A 21,961-nucleotide genomic window follows, 5' to 3' on the forward strand; every position below is an offset into this window, starting at 1 on the left:
GCAGTTTACCTTCCGAAATAACATCATTCAGAGATCTAATGCCTGCAATAATCCAGTCCTTCCAAAGGATTTGAGCTCCGCCAATTTTAATCTTGGAGTTTATCCATATCGACTGATTAGTTGACTTGTTTATTGGGATAGGTGTTAATTTAATAATAAACCTCAATGTTTTCCAAGTATCCATTAATATCTTATTTTCCCTGTATCTTCTAGGCATGTTGATACTTGGAAGATGAACTAAATTTAGGGGAAACATAAAGCGCCATTCCAAATATAACCAATCCGGTGCATTATCTATAAGTTCTGGGAGGATCCAATACATACCCTGACGTAAAATATAGGCTTGATGGTACCTATAAAAATTTGGAAAATTTATCCCTCCCTCCTTAATTGATTTTTGCAAAGTTACTAAAGCTATTCTATGCATTTTACCAAGCCAAAGAAATTTCATTAAAATGTTATTTATCTTTTTATAAAAGGACCCCTGAAAATAAATAGGTATCATACTCATTTGGTAGCAAACTACAGGCAAAATCATCATTTTAATAGTTTGAACTCTCCCCCACCAAGAAAGATGTAAAGGATTCCATTGCTCACACAACTCCGTAACTCTTTTTAATACAAATTTTTCATTTTCTTTTACTGTATCTTCAATTGTATTTTTAACTTGAATGCCAAGATATTTAAATCCTTCTTCCTTCCATATGAATGGAAAAGCGTCAAATAATCCTTTTACACAATGAACATTTAAAGGTAGAAGTTCAGACTTACTCCAATTAATTTTATAACCTGAAAATTTGCCAAACATATCAATTAATTCCAATAGACAAGATAAGGTAGACTCTGGATTTCTCAAATAAAGTAAAATATTATCCGCATATGCCGAAATTTTATATTCCATATCAGAATATGGAATACCCTGTATCCCCCTTGCTTGCTGTATTGCTAACAATAAGGGTTCTAATACAACATCAAATAACAAAGGAGATAAAGGACAACCTTGTCTAACTCCCCTCTGCAATTGAAAACCTTCAGATATCATATTGTTAATATTTAATCTTGCAATTGGGAAGCTATACAATGTTTTTACCATTTGTATAAATCCAGAACCTATACCAAACCATTCTAAAAGCCTGATACATAAAATTCCATTCTACCCTATCAAATGCTTTTTCTGCATCCAATGAAACTGTAAAAGCCAGTTCATCCATTTTTTTGATAAATTTAACATATGAAACAATAATCTAGAATTATTAGAGGAATGCCTTTTAGCAACAAAACCAGTCTGATGCGTGTCTATAATATGTGGGAGAGCTTTGGCTAATCTCAAAGCCAAAATTTTCGCCAAAAGTTTATTATCCACATTTATTAATGATATAGGCCTGTAGTTCGAAACCAAAGTAGGATCTTTATTTGGCTTAGACAAAACAATTACTACTGATTCAGCCATAGTACCTTTAATATCACCTTTTATAAGTTGTGTCTGATATAAATTTAGTAAATATAGGGAAAGGACATTTTGAAATGTTTTATAAAATTCTACTGTATAACCATCACCAACTCTAAGAGATCTCAATGCTGTTTCTAATTCTTTTAATGATATAGGTTCATCTAAACTCCGTTTTATATGATCAGGAACCTTAGGTCCATTAATTAAATCTAAAAAATTTTTACCATCTTTTTGCCTCTCCAAATAAGGCTCGGAAGAATACAGGTCCTTATAAAATTTTAGAAATTGTTTTAAAATTATATCCGTTTGATTGGTTATTATACCATTATCATCTTTTATCCCATTAATGTTAGTTCTTATTTTTTTTGCTTTAAGATAATTTGCCAATAATCTTCCCGCCTTATTAGAATTTCCATAATACATTGTCTGTTTGGAAAACAAATCTCTTATCATTTTTGAAGCTAATTCATTATATTTACCTTTTGCTTTCAAAAGAGCTTGCAATACTTCATGTTCCCATTTACTTACCAATTTAGTTTCTAGTATTTTAATTTCTTTTTCTAACTCTATATACTGCATTTTAATCTGTTTCCTAACAAAAACCGAATATGATATAATATGACCTCTCATAGTCGCTTTAAAGGCGTCCCATACATTTTCAATAGATGTATCTTCCACTAAATTAATTTGAAAGAAATCACTAATTTGTGTTTAAAATTTTCCAAAAATTTTTCATCCACAAGCAATGCATTATCAAATCTCCAAAGAGGTCTTCTATTTTCTAATTGATCTAATTTTAAATCTATCCATACTCCCGCATGATCCGAAATGATAATAGGATCAATGGAAGCCTTAATCACTTGCTGCACCTTATGTGATGAAATAAAAATATAATCTATTCTTGAAAATGATTTATGAACCTGTGAGCAAAATGAAAATTCCTGATCATTAAAATGAAGAATACGCCATATATCCTTCAAATCACATGATTGAACCAAATTATCTAAACCTAAAGATTTTATACTTTTACCTGGTTTTTTATCCATTAATGGATCCATTACAGCATTAAAATCTCCAGCCACCACTAAATTAGAAGCAGCCAGTGGTAACAACATACTCTGCATCTTTTTAAAGAATTCTGAATGATTCGAATTAGGGGCATATATATTGAACAACGTCAGTGTATTATTTCCCATACTCATATCAACATGTAACCATCTTCCATTTGGATCTGAATTAACTACCTTAAAATTGGCCATACACTTCTTATTTATAAGAACTGCTACCCCTGCTTTTTTACCTGCTGCTGGAGCAAAAAAACATTCTTTCACCCACCCACCCGCTAGTTTCTGTGATTCCTTTATATTAAGATGAGTCTCCTGCAGACAATAAACATCCGCGTTTTGCTTTTTTAAAAATGATAATACCTTTTTCCTTTTGATTACATGATTCAGGCCATTGACATTAATAGAAAATATCTTAAAAGACATAATATATTTTAAACTCCTCATCATAATCTTCCTCTTCCCTTCTTCCGTAACTAAGATCTAAAAAACTTCTCCCAATGGCACACATTCTTACCCCTAAATTACCCAATCCCTTATTAATCTTTTCCTTAATCATCCTAGTAATATCTTTAATGCCCACCTTCTTCCCACCCCTCCCTCCCCAATATAATGACTGCTTAAGGACACACATTGGACCAGTAATCCCAACTTCCCCCCTCCCCCCAGGCAACCAATATTTATTAATAACCCCTTTATCATTTATTAAGACAAACTCATTACCCCTCCACAATGTATCTAATTATATCTCTCTTCTAATCATAAAACCTTTTTTTTTTTAAATACCATTTTAAAGTAATTAATTTCTCTATCTATTATTTAACCTTTGGTCACATAACCATATTTATTTCCTAACCTTCCATTAACACATTTTTATCTTTTCACCAATCTCTAATTCATTCCCCCAATATTTTATTTCATTCAACAAAATTCTATCATAATCATATATTTAATAAATTAGTATCATTTTCTTATATCTTATACTATCCATTCCATCTACTCCTATCATTCTTTTAATATCCAAAAGCAAATATCCATATCTTCATATATTTCTGTTAAAATTGCTTTCAATTTTATAAGTATTTGTATTTATACATTTTTATTTCATTTTCAAAAATAAAATTTTCACTTTATAATTTTTTTTTATTTTTTTTTAATATTTCCTCTTTTCCAAAATAAATCCTATCTTTTTAAAACTATAATATCACATCATCAATCTTTACATTCCTTCAGCTACCAATAAATTCTTATTATGTATCTTTCTTTTATATTATTCATTTTCCTTTCCTTTACTTGCATCTAAATGTCATATAACTTATCCTGTCTCTCATTAATACATTCTGCAATCTGCTTCTTGTTGTCCTTTCATTCTTTATTTTCTCCTTTACTGACTTATTAAATTAGCTGAACTTTCATATTTATTTCTTATCTCCATCCATCCACTCTTAAGACTCTTGACTGCCATTTGTCATTTTATTTAATATCCTTTTAGTCTATCAGTCCTACTTTCTTCTTCTTCACATCAATTTCTTTTCTTATCCATTCTTCACTTTTCCCTTTTTGTTAATTTGTCAAGTCCTTTATTCCTTCTTGTTCATTCTTTACTCCATCCATCCGTCCTTCAGTCTCCTAAAGTTCAGTCAAATAACTTCACTTTAATGTCTTTCCAGTCCATCCTTCATTCTTCTTTCTTCTTTACATTCTTTCATTTTCTTTTTCACTTGTCCATTTTTATTTCCTGTTCTTTGTTGCATATTCCTCTTTCTCCAACAAACAAAAGTCCCATAGTTCTTTATATTAAACTTTTTGTTCAATATCCATCAATCCAGTCTTAATATTTATCCCTTCATTTCAACATCCATTATGCTAAAATGACATAGGTTCTGATTTTGAAAGAAAGGTCTTTAGTTTTTCCGGGTCAACAAAATACAAAGATTTATCCCCACAAGATACCCTCATTTTTGCTGGGTAATATAACCCATACTTATATCCTTTTTCCTTTAATTGAGGTCTCAGATCCAGGAATTTCTTCCTAATGTTTGCTGTATTTTTAGCAAAGTCTGGTAAAAACCATATTTTGGACCCTTTATAGTTTAAATGTTTATCTTTTTTGGCAGCATTTAAAATTTCTATTGTTTGCTGGTATCTTAACATCTTAAATATTAATGGTCTTGGTCTCCCTTGATTTTCCAGACTCTTTATTGGAATCCTGTGTGCCCGTTCTATTTCCAAAGGCTGTTTGAAATCCAACTGCAGTAATTTAGGAATTAAATTTTCTAAAAACTGTATGGCATTTTTCCCTTCCAAATTTTCTTGTATTCCAAAAAGTTTTATATTCTTTCTTCTTCAACGGTTTTCGTAATTTTCCAGCTGATTTTTCAATTGAATTATTTCCAAACTATCATTTTTACATCTTTTTCCTTCACATTCTAAACCCTCCATTTTAAACTTCTAACTCTGTTGTTCTTTTGTTAGCTACTTCCATTTGTCTGTGTATATTCAGTATTTCTTCCTTCATTTCTGCCATATTACTCACATTCTCTGTCAGCATTTGTTTAATTTGCCTCAGTTCCCCCATAACTTCAGCTTTGCTTAACTCCTCCGACTCATCAGCAGGAAGCGGAACCTTACTCGGGGTAATTTGATCCTGCTTCTGCCTTTTCGCCGCCCCACCAGTTTCACTTTTACTCTGTCGGGTGCTCGCCATGCTCCCGCTCTCCTCTCCGATATTTTTCGCCGAAATCGGTTTAAAAGGGAAATCTTTTTTTAGTCAACCGTTGCCTAGGTAAGAGGAGCGCCGCGATCACATGTCCATTTTGTGTGCGCGCTAAGCCACGCCCCCCATTTAAAAACATTTTTAATTACACACAAGTGTAGCGACATATGTATATCAATGCAATATAGATGACATCCTGCTCAAAACCATTAATACGGACATCCTAATTTGAAGAAAACTCTCCCAAATAATAAATTCACTAGGAGGTTGAAGTATCATATAGAGGCAAAAGGCTCAGTACATAGAACCTCTTATAACATTTATGTTATTTCAGGTCCTTATCCTGAATAGGTTAACTGCCATATAATCATTTACATTTGAACCTCCGTCCCACCCTTACATGTAAACTTTATTTATGTCTAACCAGAGTTATAAGTTAATTTTCATATAAAAAACAAGGGACAACAACCTCAAGTCTGAAAAAGAAAAAAAAATGTTGTGTATATATAAGAAGAAGCAGCATCACTTATCTAAATGGCTGTTCGTCAGTTCCAGCGTTGGTGAGTGTTTCAATAAACACCCGATGCTCCACTTTGTCAAGAGCATTTCAACCAAGACAAGCCTTCCTCGGAGGATAATATAACTGTTGCTGAACTTCTTGCTTATACTCTGAACGCGCTTCTGCTGCTCTAATTACTGTAATTATCTTGGTTTTGAAAAAGTGGGAGATAATAAATCAAATGGTGGATCTCCAGACTCTGGAAAATTGACTGTCAGTGATTTGGCTTATTGAAAATCCTTTGCAACAATTTTTGGAACTTATTTGTTTTCTTGCTAGTTGCAAGGTGAAATTATGTTCCTGCAAGCCTATTTGAACCTTCATGCTAGAAGTAATGTACATTGATCACTGACTGCCTTCTTCAAAGACTCAGAATATATTATCTTCATGAAGATTACTGAGAGTTTGAGTGCCTTATCACTGCAATTCAGATTTATTTACACTGATATTTTTTCTGCTTGTAGGAAACTTAATCGCATCGAGCTTGTTTTTACATTGAAAAGTACAAAAATTTGCATCTGTTTTGCTAAATATCTGATTAAAGATCATGAAGAGGCACTTATTTTGCATCTGAAACTAACAGATGGTGGACAGATGGTTTAAATTAATAATAATATTAAAACTTAACTTAAATTTTTTTACACTGTAAACTCAAAGTTGGAAAGCCAGCTAATGTCTCTAAGGTTAATAATACTCCAAAATCCACTTATTAAAAAAAACTATCAAAACAAATTGCTCACAAAGAGTTTATTTTTTAAAAAAATCTAAATATACTGTACAGTATTATGAAACTCTTCAAAGAACAAACTAATATGCCATTTACTTATTCAGTAATATATTGTATATATTGTAAAATTATTTATTCCAATATAAATAGAGGCATATATAATTTGAAAACATGTACTTCATATTTAGTGCAGATTCCCCCTTTTAGAGGTAGACGTAGAAGATTGGTTCCAAAGTTTCCTGATGAATTGTTCTTATCCAGTAAAAATTAACAGTTTGCTCTTTTTCCTGGGTCCTCACTTGTGGATTTCCCCAAGATTCACCAATATTGCCAATTTTGTTCAACATTCTCTTAACCCCGTCTAAATGAGCTTTATCTCTTATTTATGTGGATGATATTAATAAGATATTTTCAGAGATAATACCTAATATTAAAAATAGGTTAGATATTTTAGAGTCTTGGGCAATGATGTTCAAGCGAAAATGTAAAAAAGACAAGACTAAGGGCTCCTTTTACGAAGGTGCGCAAGGGCCTTAACACGCGGAATAGCGTGCGCTAACCGCTATGCCCTCCTTTTGAGCAGGCGGTAGATTTTCAGCTAGCATGCATTTTAGCGCACGCTAATCCGGTGCATACGATAAAACCGCTAGCGCACCTTCGTAAAAGGAGCCCTAAATTTTTAGATTTTAGTAGCATGTTTAAATTCCATTCATGGTTAACAGAAACAGGGGAAATTGTAAGCAGATAAAGCCTATGAGGGGCATGTTCAAAACATACATCTAAGTCCAATTTGGACATATGGCGCAAGATATCCAAAGTCGGCAGTAAGAAAATGCTTATTTTCAAAAGGCAAACCACGATACATCTATCTGGACGTCCAGGCCATTGGAACACTCAGACCACCAGGACGTCTATATTTATACCACATTTTTGACCAAAATTTTGTCTGAGCTCCAAATGCTTAAAACAAGACTTTTGCAAAATGATGGACTGGCCACCCAGACATGGTAACAGAGCAGTGGGCATCTTAGAGGGCACTGCTGTGAACTTCACATAAAAGATGCCAGATAAACATCTCACCAGAACTTCCATAAAGATAATGGTGAGCCTGCAAAAAACCACTATACCCACCTGTCTACAACCCCAATAGCTCTTGTGGCTGCATGTGTCATCTATACATTATGGCAATAGAGTAGAGTAGAGTAGAGTAGAGTAGAGATTAAATTGAGCCTGGATATGCAATTCCATGCCCCACCTGAGCCCTGCCATTGTGAATATCCAAGTCTGACCAGACATGTTTTGGACCTGAGGACAGATGCTGGACATGAGGAGAGGATAGGAACAAGGATGCAGAAAAGAGATGCTGAAGATAGAGGGGAGCTATGGGAGAAGGATAAGCACGGTCATGGGCATCAGAACCGGGGGAACCACTATGCCAGGGGTAGGGAACTCCGGTCCTCGAGAGCCGTATTCCAGTCGGGTTTTCAGGATATTCCCCAATGAATATGCATGAGATCTATTTGCATGCACTGCTTTCAATGCATATTAATTGGGAAAATCCTGAAAACCCGACTGGAATACAGCTCTCGAGGACCGGAGTTCCATACCCCTGCACTATGCTATGGTACCCCCCCAAATCTCCCCATCCCTATTATTTCTGCTGCTGTTTCAGCAACGGCAAAACAAAGATAAAGGTGTCAAAGGGCCACTCTATTCATCCTTGCAGATGCCGGTTCTGCCCCAGAAATAAAAGTGATGTCAGAAGGGGGCAAGGTTAGCAACCGCAAGGATGAATATAGTGATCCTGCGATGCCTTTACCACCACTGGAGAGAGGTGAAGAGACACTCTGGATGGAAGGGATAGGGAGGGGGGTCAGGCAATAGATGGAAAGGGGGAGATAAGGGATCAGGTGCTGGAGAGAAATGGGGAGAGAAGGGATCAGGTGCTGGAAGGAAAGGGGAAGAGAGGGAGTCAGGTGCTGGATAGAATGGGAGGGGAGAGAGGGGTCAGACTTTGGATGGAATAGAGGAGAGATAGATGGTGCAGATACAGGATGGAAGGGGAATAGAGAGGGGCAGCTGCTGAATAGAAGGGGAGAGGAAACAGATGCTGGAAGGAAGGAGAGGAGGCAGATGTTGGTAGAAGGGGAGAGAGGTAAGGTACTGGATGGAAGGGGAGAATAAGACAAGAGAGTGTGAGAGAAGGGCAGATACTAGATAAAAGGGAGAGATGAAGCAGACACTGAATGGAAGGGAAGAGAGAAGGCAGTTGCTGGATTAAACTGGGAGAGAGGAGGTCAGGTGCTGGATGGAAGATGAAGATAGAGAGAAGGGACAGATTCTAGATGGAAGGGAGACGAAAAAGAGAAGGTGCAGACACTGGATGGAAGGGGAGAAAGAGGGGCAGATACTGGATGAAAGGAGGGAGAGAGAGAGGGCAAATGCTGAATAGAAGATGAAGCAGGTGTTGAATGGAAGGAAGGATAGAAGACAGATGCTGGATGGAAGGGAGAGAGGGGAGGTCAGGTGCTGAATGGAAGGGGAGAGAAGAAGTCAGTTGCAGGATGCAAAGGTGGGAAGAGAGGGGGCAGATGCTGAGTGGAAGGGGAAAAAGAGAAGAGAGAGCAGACACTACATGGAAGGGGAAGAGAGAGGAGGGACAGATGCTGGATGGAAGTGGAAGACAGGGTCAAATGCTGAATGGGGGAGAAAAAAGAGGTTATAGTTAGTGAGAGATTGGGAAATAAGTGGAAGTTAAATAGGAGAGCCAGATTGAGGGAAAGAGATGGCAGGTTGTAAGTAGATACAGTAAAAAAAAAACGAAAAGAAAGGGAAAATGTAGACTATATAGTAGGAAAAAATTAAATCTGGACAGAGGCAGAAAAATAAGTTGAAGAAAGCTGAGTGGAAAAGGAGAAGAAAGAAGAGAAATGTGACAAATTGGCAAGAGAGTTAAGTGGAAAGCAAGGAATGCAGAAATCAGAGACTGGGACCAACATATTTAGAAAAAGTAAATGACCAGACAACAAAAGTAGAAAAATGGATTTTATTTCTAGTTTAGGATAAAGTAATGTGGTAGCTGTGTTAATATGAGTAACTCAGACGAAGTGAAAAGCCAATAATGATTTACAAAAACACATTCACAAAGGCAGTGCAGCAAAGGAACACAGCTAAACATAAGTCAGGATAAAACCCACACGGGAGGAAAAAAACCTCAGACAAAGGCCCTCCTACCGCCGCAGCAGTGGCATAAGGTGTTCAGGCGGAAAACCTCATCGGCACAAAAAAACTCCCGTGGAGCCTTTCTAGACTCTGTGCAATGCAGTACAACTGTATATCAAAAAATGGTGGTGGGAGGGCCTTTGTCGGAGGCTTTTTCCTCCCGTGTGGGCTTTATCCTGACTTGTGTTTTACCTGTGTTCCTTTGCTGCACTGCTTTTGTGAATGTGTTTTTCTAGCTCTGTTAATAAACATTAATAAGTAATGAAATTGGAAATAAGGTGATATTTTTTAATTGAACTAATTTTAATACATTTTAATAAATGTTTGGAAACCAAACCCTCATTCCTTATGTCCGAACAAGGTATTATAACTGCTTTATACTGTCCTGACCTAAATAGACATTTTGGCCTCTAAAAGCTATTTATAATTGTAAAATGTTACTTAATCTAATAAAATGGTATCATATTACCAAAATTTTGTTTTATTTGTATTTGTTAACCTATAGTATAATGATTATAATATATCAATTTTTGAAATTTAATTCTCCTCTACATCCCACAAAGTCCACATGCACCCCTGCCCTTCTACATATACCCCCCACATACATGCTTCATTCCCTGACATACATGCACACACGCTGTTTTCCACCATACACACAAAGAAACCCACCCTCAGCAGATCAAATATGCACGGCAATATCTGGATACCAATATATATATATATATATATATGTACAGCAATATGACACTGCACTGGTGTATTTATTACATGACAAGCACATGGCATATTTATTGATATTTATAGCACTGGGCAGCACTAGTACATACATTAATATAATTTTCAAACAAGTTACAGTGCACATTTCAGTCACATGTCTTTCACACAATACCACCCTTGACAGTCTGTCACTCATCTCTGTGTGATGCATACAAATCGCAATAAAAACAGTTTATACCGAAAGTGACTCTGCACAGTTCAAATATATGCATTTGATTTACTGAATAGAAATAGAATGGTGCCCTCAGCTCTTTTTTTTTTTTAGGCAGGATGGTGAGGAGGCGGCTGGGCTTCTGCTTCAAAGGCTGGTTTTGCTCCTGCATTCACAGAAGCAGTTTGTGTGTGTGTGAATGTAAAAAAACAGTATGGCGATAACTTTGTAAAGGATTTTTCACACATAAAAACCCTTTAGGTATATAAAAGGGTGTATCTTAAATTACAAGAGATTAGGAACAGTGGCAAGAAGATGCCTAATTTTACATAATCTATATATAGGAGTGTTCTAAGGTAGAATGTGGGTGGAACACAGATGGAGTTGCAATTTATCTGTGCATTTTACCCTCCTTTTACAAAACCGCAAAAGCGGTATTTAGCGTAGGCTGGTGCACTGAATGATCTGCTCTGCTCCCGACGCTCATAGGAATTCGATGAGTGTCGGCAGGGCCGCCATCAGAAATTTCTGGGCCCCTTACTGAGCAATCCTATTGGGCCCCCCACGCACCCCTTTCCCCCCGACCCCCCCTTCTTCCATGGGCCGAATACACACATACTTTTCTCTGTCGCCGCACTCTTTGACCAAAATATTTGTAAGCCTGCAACCACGTCAAGGTAGACTTTTTCAGCAGGGCCCTAACCTAACCTAACCTAAACTAATCTATACCTATCTATTCTAAACTAACATATGTCTAATTCTGAACTAATAACAAACTAACAAACATCTGCATAATAAATAACTAATAAATAATAGTGCTAGTAGCTATAATTCACTTTTGAATGTAAAATCTCAGTTAAAGGATTTCTTATGACCTTTGTAGGCCAGAACTAGATCACAATTGCACAATATTTTTTGTAACAAGTATTAAATGTGTTTTTATAAATACTGTAAGCTTAATAAATATATCAGAAAAAACTACACATCTAAGCGCATATCTGAACATACACATCTGTATGATCCCATCCTCTTCAGCTTGCCTATAGCTGCATCATGCATGTTAAAAATGTATGATATGTTGATATGTGCACCTTCCTTCCTTCCCATCCATCCTCCTCAGCCTGTCCTTACACATCCACAGCTGCATGTTAATGATTATGTATATGTTATGATGATAAATAAGTGCATATGAGCACATCATTAACATGCAGCTATGGATGAATATAAAAAAAACCCAATATTCTGTACAATTATCAATTTATAAATCAGCGTCTTCTCCCCACTCTCTCTTCCCCATTTCCCTTCAGCGTCCTCAGCCCACTCTCTCTCCACTTTCCTTCAGCGCACGCACATAAAAACAAGCAAGTAATTTATATAATTTTCATTCTATTCATTCATAGAAATTAAAGTCTAAATAATGCCAGTCACATAACAAAACATGATTTTACAAAAATAATTCCCTGCACAGTCAAGCCAGCAAGGATTACTAGATGTCTTTCAGCAGCTCCCCTCCCTCCCCCTTACCTTTGTGGCCAAGTCAAAATGATCTATCAATAATAAAATTTTAAAAACACAAAGCAAGCTGTACGCAGAGAAAATGTTAATTATCATTTATATTCCGCGGGTTTTCAAAGAGGTCAAGGCAGATGACTTTATGCAATGTCACCTCAGTAACAACTATACAAAAATAGACAAATTTTCCCCCTCCCTTTTTACTAAAATGCGATAGCAGTTTTTAGCGCAGGGAGCTGCGCTGAATGCCCCACGCTGCTCTCAACGCTCATAGACTCCCTGCGCTAAAAAACGCTATTGCAGTTTAGTAAAAGGGGGCCATAGTGCAAAATATAGACAGCATATATAAATTCTCAAAGCAGACACATTTTCATCACTAAATTGAAAATAAAATCATTTTTCCTACCTTTGGTAATTTCCTCAGTCTCTGGTTGCACTTTATTCTTCTGACTGTGCATCCAATATTTCTTCCCTTCTTTCAGCCTCCTGTATACTTCCTCTCCTCCAGACCTCATTCCCTCCCCAAACTTTTTCTTTGTTTCACCCTGCCCCTTCTTTCTTTTTCTCTCTCTCCATACCCCCTTTCTTTCTGTATGTCTGTTTTTCTCTCTCTCTCACCCTGCCCCCTTCTTTCTTTCTCTCTCCACACCCTCTTTCGTTCTGTATGTCTGTCTTTCTCTCTCTCTCCGTGCCCCATTTTTCTTTGTTTCACCCTGCCCCCTTTCTTTCTTTCTGACTTCCTGTCCCCCCCCCCTTTCTTTCTTTCTCCCTGCCCTCCCCTATGCCACCACCATTGGGAAAATGCTGCCACCGTCACTGGGGAATAGGCTGCCACTGCCGCCATCGGGAACAGGACGGCGCCGAGTTTGCCCTGCTTCTCTTCCCCGCGGGGCCGACCAACTCTCGCCACCCGACGTCAATTCTAAAGTCGGAGAGGACGTTCTAGGCCATCCAGGCAGCGATTGGCTGGCCCAGAACGTCCTCTCCGACGTCAGAATTGACGCGAGTGGCGAGAGTTGGTCGGCCCCACAAGGAAAAGCAGGGAGAACTCGGCGCTGGCCTGTTCCCGATGGCGGCGGTGGCACTCAAGTGGCTAAAGAGCCGCAGTTTGCCGGCCTATGGAGAACACTGGAGGGTGGCCAGCTGTGCACCCCCTTGGGATATAAACCCAGGGCGGGGCGGGGTGGACCGCCCCCCCACCCTCCCCCACCTTGGTATGCCACTATCTGTACCTCACTCCCTCCCTATGACCAAAAATTCTCCTTTCTTCTATTCCCCGTGTACACTACCATCTCTTTCCCTCCCTTCCTCTCTCCCAAGTCGATGCCTTCTGTGCCAAAAACCCATTCCCTCCCCCACCTCAGCATCTCTTTCCCTCCCTTCCTCTCTCCCAAGTCCATGCCTTCTGTGTCCAAAAACACATTCCCTCCCCCACCTCAGCATCTCTTTCCCTCCCTTCCTCTCTCCCAAGTCCATGCCTTCTGTGTCCAAAAACACATTCCCTCCCCCACCTCAGCATCTCTTTCCCCCCCTTCCTCTCTCCCAAGTCCATGCCTTCTGTGTCCAAAAACACATTCCCTCCCCCACCTCAGCATCTCTTTCCCTCCCTTCCTCTCTCCCAAGTCCATGCCTTCTGTGTCCAAAAACGCACTCCCTCCCCCCTTTTGTGTTCCGCGTTTGCCTCCCAGCCCATCTTTGCAATTTTCTCAGCAAAATGGAGCTCGAGCTGCGAGGCTTGTCATCTCTTTCCTGCCTGCCCTACCGCGCACAAATAGCCGACCGGAAGTATTCTCCGATGTCAGCGCTGATGTCGGAGGGCGGGCTTTGCTTAAGTCCTCCCTCCGACGTCAGTGCTGACATCGGGGAACACTTCCGATCAGCTATATGTGAGCGGCAGGGCAGGTAGGAACAGAAGACGAGCCTCGCGGCTCGAGATGTATTGAACTCCGCGGGTTCACCGTCCAGTTCTCTCCTGTACACCTGGGGCGGCCCACCCCCCTTCCTAGACTGTGGCCTAGGACCCTGGGGGAGCCCGGGCCCCCTGTCAGCTCTGGGCCCCTGAATGCAGGACTGGTAGTACTGCCCTGATGGCGGCCCTGAGTGTCGGGAGCAGCGCAGAGCATTCAACGCACTGGCCTGCACTAAAAACCACTTTCACAGTTTTGTAAAAAAAAAAAGGGTGAGCGGGGTTGTGAGTTAACATTTATCCCTGCTCCTGACCTACCATAAAAGTCCAATGCTTTAATTGAGCTACAATTTCTGCTGGTTTGTCCCTAATATTGAATGAAGACACATAGGTTAAAATTAGGCACTTAAGTAGCTTTCACACATAAGCAATCTGTTATAAAATTACCTCCCGCAAGATATCTTAAATACGATGGACATCTTAAAAGAGAAGGAGAAAAAAAGCAAACAGGTGATGGGAGTAGCCAAATGCCCTTTTACTAGTGTGGTAAGTTTTGCAGTTAGCATGCTTTTAAATGTGGGATTTTATTGCATGATACCTGCAAATTTTAAGGTTTTCCCACTTTTTTTTTTTTTTTTGCAGATTGCACTCTAACCCTTCCTCACCTTTTACAAAACCGTAGTGTGGTTTTTAGCGCCGGCTACAGCGGTAACAGCTCCGATGCTCATAGGAATTCTATGAGCATTGGCGCTGTTATCACCGTAGCCGGTGCTAAAAACTGCACTACGGTTTTGTAAAGGAGGGTAAGGTAAGCATTAGCATGTGTACCTACAGAAAGTTAACATGGAAGCACTTACTGCTTCCTTACAGTATGTGTATCATACTAACTGGCTAATGCTTCCACACCTACAATCCCCACCCATGCCACGCCTCCTCATGGAAATTTCCGGAAAAATACTGTTAAGAGGTAGTAGAATTTGGAAACATTTCACAAAATGGCAATACTTTAGCCAGTGGTACCCTACTGTGTCTCCATGGAGTAAAAGAAAACCAGAACATGAACAGAATGACTGAATCCAACAGTACATTGACATGTATCCATTTCAATACTCACCCAACAGCTCGACCAAATTAAGATGAACAAACAAGAAAAAGCAGTCCATTTTCATACAAATACTACAGGCAGCTTGTGAATTCAGACATGCAACCTGACAAAATTTGTACTTGTCCCCTTTGGAAGAGGGGGCACCAAAGCAACCTTCTTATGCCTGCAACCACCAGTATGTATCATTCGTGCTAGGCCTAGGATAATATCCCTGAAGCAACGTGCCTTTCAAAAAAAGACGGTGGTTTCTGAAGCATCATTCAAAAGCCAAAAAAATGTTTTGGTCAAAACCCACTTACTTATAAGTGGGGTAGAAATGAGGAAATAAATGTAGGGCTGCTTTTATCAAGCAGTAGTAGAGCTTTTTACTGCAGGCTGGCCAGGTAAATGCGCCAATGCTCATATGAATTGAATGAATGTCGGAGCATTTACCTTGCTGGCCTGCGGTAAAAAGCGCTACCATTGCAGGCTAAAAGGAGCCCATAGTTAGCAAACTTTTAGTTGATCTTATTCGACTTTCAACTCCAATCATAGCAATCAAGAACAACAATGGCCACCCAGATGGTCTCGGGACTCAAGGATCTCCCGTACGAGGAACGGCTGGATAAATTGCGGCTATACTCACTCGAGGAACGCAGAGAGAGGGGAGACATGATCGAGACGTTCAAATATCTCACGGGCCGTATCGAGGTAGAAGAAGATATCTTCCTTCTCAAAGGTCCAACGACAACAAGAGGACATCCATGGAAAATCAGGGGCGGGAAATTGCACGGTGACACCAGGAAATACTTTTTCACCGAAAGAGTGGTTGATCGCTGAAATAATCTTCCACTTCAGGTGATCGAGGCAAGCAGCGTGTCTGATTTTAAGAAGAAATGGGATCGTCACGTGGGATCTCTTCACAGAGATAAGTAGGGGAGGGTCATTAGGGTGAGCAGACTAGATGGGCCGTGGCCCTTATCTGCCGTCTATTTCTATGTTTCTAAGATAATTTAATAATACATTCCATAATGATAATTTAACATTCCATAATGATAATTTAAGAATTCATTCCATTTCATTGTAAAGAAACGTATCAAGAAAAGTGTGGAATAACTTGTAAGTTTCATGACGCCACATCATTCTCTTCTTGGTTGAACTGAGAAGCTTTTAGCAGCTCCTCATAAAAGGTGCCCCTAGAAAGGAATACACTCTTAACTCCTAAAGAATAAGATGTGTTAGCTATATCTCTAACATCCTGGAGATCATTCAAGGAGCATTGTGTGTTACTTGATCTCCATTCCTTTCCTACTTTTTCCTTTTATTTTTTTTTTTAACTATTGCCACATGCTGAACTGAGTATTTCATTGTAATGGCCATGATTATGCCTAAATTATTTTCCTGGGTGGTAATTCCTAGCAGTGTATGACTACGGTATGGATTATTTTTTTCCTATATGCGTCTCTTTGCACTTGTCCACTTTAAATTTCAACTACCATCTGGATTCCCAGTCTCTCAAGGTCCTCCTGCAATTTCTCACAATCTGTTTATGATTTAACAACTTTGAATAGTTTTGTGTCATCTATGAATTTGGGAGTTTTCAAATTAGACTGTTTGATAAATTGACATGTGGACAAGTATTTTTAACTTTGTCTTTATTTTTGGCTGACATAACAGCCTTATCATACTCGGAGTATTTTCTTTACCTGGTTTCAGATGTTGATGTAATAGATGGAATTCTGAATATCCAATGGAATTGTAGTAGCTATGGAAAATGGGTATCTGCTGTCACAGTCCATAATTGTGTTTCTACGACAGTATTACTTTTTTCAAGAATCTTGTGTTATGGCTCCAAGAAAACTGGGGTTCCTTTTACTAAGCTGCATTAGGGCATTAACACGTGAAATAGCACGCGTTCTAGACGCTAACGCCAGCATTGAGCGCGGGGTTAGTGCGTGCTAATCTGCTGGGTGCGCTAAAAATGCTAGTGCATCTTAGTAAAAGGAGCCCATGGTGTGGGGTATTGTTTTCTTTCAGATGTTTTAGAAATTGTGAAAAAAAATGTCATTATGTGGACAATTTTAAAAGCTATTTAGGTGGGTAAAACAGTATTTTTACTATGGGCTTTTATAAATTTGCCCACGCATTATATGGGAAAAAGTACATAATTTTAATGATTCTCAACCTTATTCTATAATCTTGTATACACGTAATTACATTTGTGGCTTAATTCTATAAAAATTGCTATAAATTATGTGTGAAATTTAATTGAATAATGAGCCAATTAGCACTAACCATTGGAATCCTAACAAGCAATTTTATCAGTGCTAACATGATTTAATTAAAATTTATGGTTCGGATTCTCGATATAGCGCTGATATTGATGGCTGCCTAAAAAGCAGCTGCCAATTGCATGTCAATCACGCTGAAAGGAAAAGGAGGCACCATATAGAGAATTGTGCCTCTGGGAAAGATAGGCCCTGGAAATGTAGGCCAGGGTTTTCCAGGCCTATATTTCTAGGGCCTATCTTTGTCATTAATCGGGCCTATGTAGGCACTTTAGGCTGCCTAACACCAATTCCAGTATTAGCCATGCACACAGTTGCATTAGGCGGCCTAAATGACTTTTGGAAACATGATTCCAGTGCTGATTTTTTAGGTGCCTTTAATTAATGCCAATTTTGTGCCAATTAACTAATTAAGTTATGTGCATAAATGACCCCAGGACACATCCTTTATAGAATTATGGGATGTTGTATTGTAAGCAGTATATTATAAAAGGCTCAATATTAAAGAATTTTTGAATGTATGGAGCTAAACTTCTGTGCCCTATACAAAATTATTCTCTAAATATGGTTCTAAACTAAATCAGGATACATCCCAGGAAGAACAGTATTCAATTGTAAATGTTACTATATTGCCATTGAGCAAGTCTTGACAATGATAAACTCATTGCAGATTTTTTAAAAAATTTTTATGGTAAATAGGATGGCAAGCCACAAAGTTGAGTATTCAAGCCAAACTTAGATGCTGCCATAAGCATTAGAAGGGATGGGCCTACTTCGCTGGGTATGCCATTATCTTCCTGAAAAGCCAAGGAAAATGACTATGATAAACCATGGGTTGTGTCTCTTTTTCTTCTGGAAGAAATGGTACTTATCCTATCCTCTCTTGAATTCTGTTAAATACATTTTGCTTCTCTCACTTTCACTGAAAGGCTTTTCCATGCATATAACACCATGCAGTTTGGCAGGCTGTAGTTGGAATCTCTTGCTTCTTCAGCTGAACATATTAAGTGTGTCATTTCAAGGAACATAGGCATCTGTCACTTGTGGGAAGGGCAGTGAGAGTTTGTTCCTTCACTTACCGAGCTCTTTCTCTTTCATCAACTGCCAACACCACAAACATGAACCCGGCCAGTGACAGAGACAAAATCTCACCTGGAATATGAACACTTCCCAGCTTATCTTCAGCATGCACTCATCCTCAAAATATGGACAAGAATTGCAGCCCTCTGCAGACTATGTGAAAGTGCTGGGTTTATCTAGGAACGCAAGCCATAATACTAAATACCAACAAATTCCTTTATTGATTACAAACATAGAAACATAATGGCAGATAAAGGCCAAATAGCCCATCTAGTCTGCCTATCCGCAGTAACCATTATCTCTTTCTCTCTCCGAGAGATCCCACATGCCTATCCCAGGCCCTTTTGAATTCAGACACAGTCACTGTCTCCACTACCTCTTCTTGGAAACTGTTCCATGCATCTACTACCCTTTCTGTAAAAAAGTATTTCCTTAGATTACTCCGGAGCCTATCACCTCAATTTCATCCTATGACCTCTCATTGCAGAGTTTCCTTTCAAATTAAAGAGACTCGACTCATGCGCATTTACATTACGTAGGTATTTAAACATCTCTATCATATCTCCCCTCTCCCGCCTTTTCTCCAACGTATAATGATTGAGATATTTAGGTCTGTCCCCATACACCTTATGACGAAGACCACATACCATTTTAGTAGCCTTCCTCTGAATTGACTCCATCCTTTTTATATCTTTTTGAAGGTGCGGCCTCCAGAATTGTACACAATATTCTAAATGAGGTCTCGCCAAAGTCTTATACAGGTGCATCAATACCTCCTTTTTCCTACTAGCCATACCTCTCCCTATGCAACCTAGCATCCTTCTAGCTTTCGCCGTCACCTTTTCAACCTGTTTGGCCACTTTAAGATTATTTTATGAGTTTAATACAATCATTACAAATTGAATCATAAAATGATAATAACAATACTAATACAAACTAACTAATTAAGAAAATGACTATATAATAAGCTAAATATGTACTGTGTCTATCTGCTGTGCAGTCAAACAGGAAATTAGGGTGTTGAACATTCAATTCCCCAACAAATTCATGTAGATCTTGTTGATCACTTGCCCAGATGACATATTGATGACATCTTTGTCATCTGGGCAAGTGATCAACAAAATCTACGTGAATTTGTTGGGGAATTGAATGCTCAACATCCTACTATCCAGTTTGACTGCACAGCAGATAGACACTGTATTACATTTTTGGATGTGAAAGTGGAGCTCCAGAATGGTGGTTTTTCCACTTCTGTATATGTAAAACCAACTGACCGGAATACTCTATTGGCGTTTGACAGCATGCATCTATGGCATGTGAAGACTAGTATTCCTTTCTCTCAGTTCATATGCTACCGTTAGATTTGTGATTCTACTCAAGTGTACAAACAGACATCTGGTGATCTGAAAAGAAAATTGGAAGACAGAGGGTACCCTAAACAGCTGCACCTCTCACTTTCCTCTCCAGTTCTAGCAGCACTCCATCCCTCTCACCTTCCCTCAGGATATGTAGCATCTTTCCTTCTTACCTGATCTCCCAAGTCCAGCAGCACTGCTCCCTCTCTTGTACCCAGGATCAGCAACCCCTTTCCCTCTCACCTGCCCTCCCACGTCCAGCAGCACCCTTCCATCTCTTACTCCAGCATCACCATTCCCTCTTCCACTCCAGCAGCACCCTTCTCTCTTATTCCCCCCCCCCAACCTCCACACACACACATTCCAAGTCTAAAAGCCACTCTCTCTGGTCCAACGACATCCATCTCTCTCCTATCCCCAGGCAGCAGCATCCCTTTTTATTCCCTAACCCAGAGTCATCTGGATTGCTGCTGAGCAGCCCTCCTTCCTTCTCCCCCCCAAGCCAGCACCACCTCTCCCATTTTGTCCTCTCATCCTGAATCGCTGCAGATAACAGCAGCCCTGCAATTCCTACAGGCAGACTCATGACCTTGCTAGGCTGTGCCCTACCTCTAAGGAAACAGGAAGTTGCATCAGGAGGTGGGGCATGGCCTAAAATCACTGGGCTGCCGCTATCTGCAGTGATTCAGGACAGTGAGTGGATAGAATGGCAGAGGTGGTGCTGGCTCAGGGAGAGAAGGCAGGAGGGCTACTCAATCATTGGGGCAGCGCATGGGGGCCCCCTGACCTCTTCAGGCCTGAAGGACATGCCTACTGAGTCTACCCTTTAATCTGGCTCTGGGTGTGAGTTCATAGTAACAAGGTCATTCTGGAGCCATGTTCAACAGATACCATTGCCCTCATGGCTATAGTCAATGAAGTTGATATACAAAGCAAAGATGTCTGGCCAAAAGTTAATACAGACAGAGGACAAGTCAATGACATTCTAGAGGCATGGCTAAAAAAAGAGTCTTTCCTACCCCTCCCCCCTCCCCTGCACTATCTGGGTACTGTTGGTTAGTCTGGTGGTGGATTCTGTATAGAGTATCCAGTTACCCAGGGAGCAGCAATATTCATTTTGCTAATTGGGTAATCAGATAAAGTTAGGATGATAAGCAGGCCATCCAAATTCTATCCAGTTAGTTATTCAAGTACTGGATTGAATATCATCAGTACCTGAATAACTACCATTGGCCAAGTTAAACTTGTATATTCAGCATTGGTCAGTATCTGGATACCAGTGCTCAATATCTGGAGAAAAAAAACAACAAAGCAACAATCGGTTTCTAAATCAAACAAGTTTATAAGTTTATTAAAAATGTGATATCCCGCCACATCAGGCTTCAAGGCAGTTTACAAAAGGAGATAACATAAAAAAGTATAAAAATAAACAAACATACGCAATACAAATATACACAAGTCACGGACTAAACAGGAACGAAGGGAAAAAGGGGAAGAACTACAATATTTGGATAGTAAAGAAGGAAAGAACGAAGGGGCGGGGAGACTTATGGCCGGCATTAGTGCTGGTAAAAGGCAAGTATAGCATCCTTAAAAGGTTAATCATAAGTCAAAGGCATCTTTGAACAGGAATGTTTTCAAATTGGATTTTACGGTGTTAAGTGATATACTTTCTCTTAGGTAGTTTGGGGCTGAGTTCAACACCAAATGCCGCTGCTGAATATCAGGCAGTAAGAGGATAGCAGCAAAATCCAGCCACTATGGACCCGATATTCAGAGTACAGGAGTTAGCCAGGCTGAGTCCCATGATCATCGCTGAGCCTGGATGTTCAATGCAGGGCCATTTCCGGTGACTGGTATTGACTATCTAATCTATTTTTGGACACTAAAACCTTAGCCAGCCATGGCTACGTTAATAGTGGCCAAAGGTAGACCAGCTATCTTAGTAGCCCAATATGGCCATTGGACTTAGCCAGCCAGTTGTCTGAATTTTGCAGACAGCTAGCTAAGTCACACAACATAGCTGGCTATCCGTTAGCCGCTAACTGCTAATATTTGCAGCCATCTCGC

The 21,961-nt window shown here is 39.3% G+C and overlaps 1 protein-coding gene across 2 annotated transcripts in view; it reads left to right on the forward strand.

Moving 5' to 3' along the window:
• LOC117355755 (cytochrome P450 7B1) overlaps positions 1-21,961 on the forward strand; it is a 295,302-nt gene that overhangs the window by 173,810 nt on the left and 99,531 nt on the right. The window lies entirely within an intron of this gene.

The sequence above is a fragment of the Geotrypetes seraphini genome, chromosome 2 (genome assembly GCF_902459505.1).
Source record: "Geotrypetes seraphini chromosome 2, aGeoSer1.1, whole genome shotgun sequence".
Taxonomy (NCBI): Eukaryota; Metazoa; Chordata; class Amphibia; order Gymnophiona; family Dermophiidae; genus Geotrypetes; species Geotrypetes seraphini.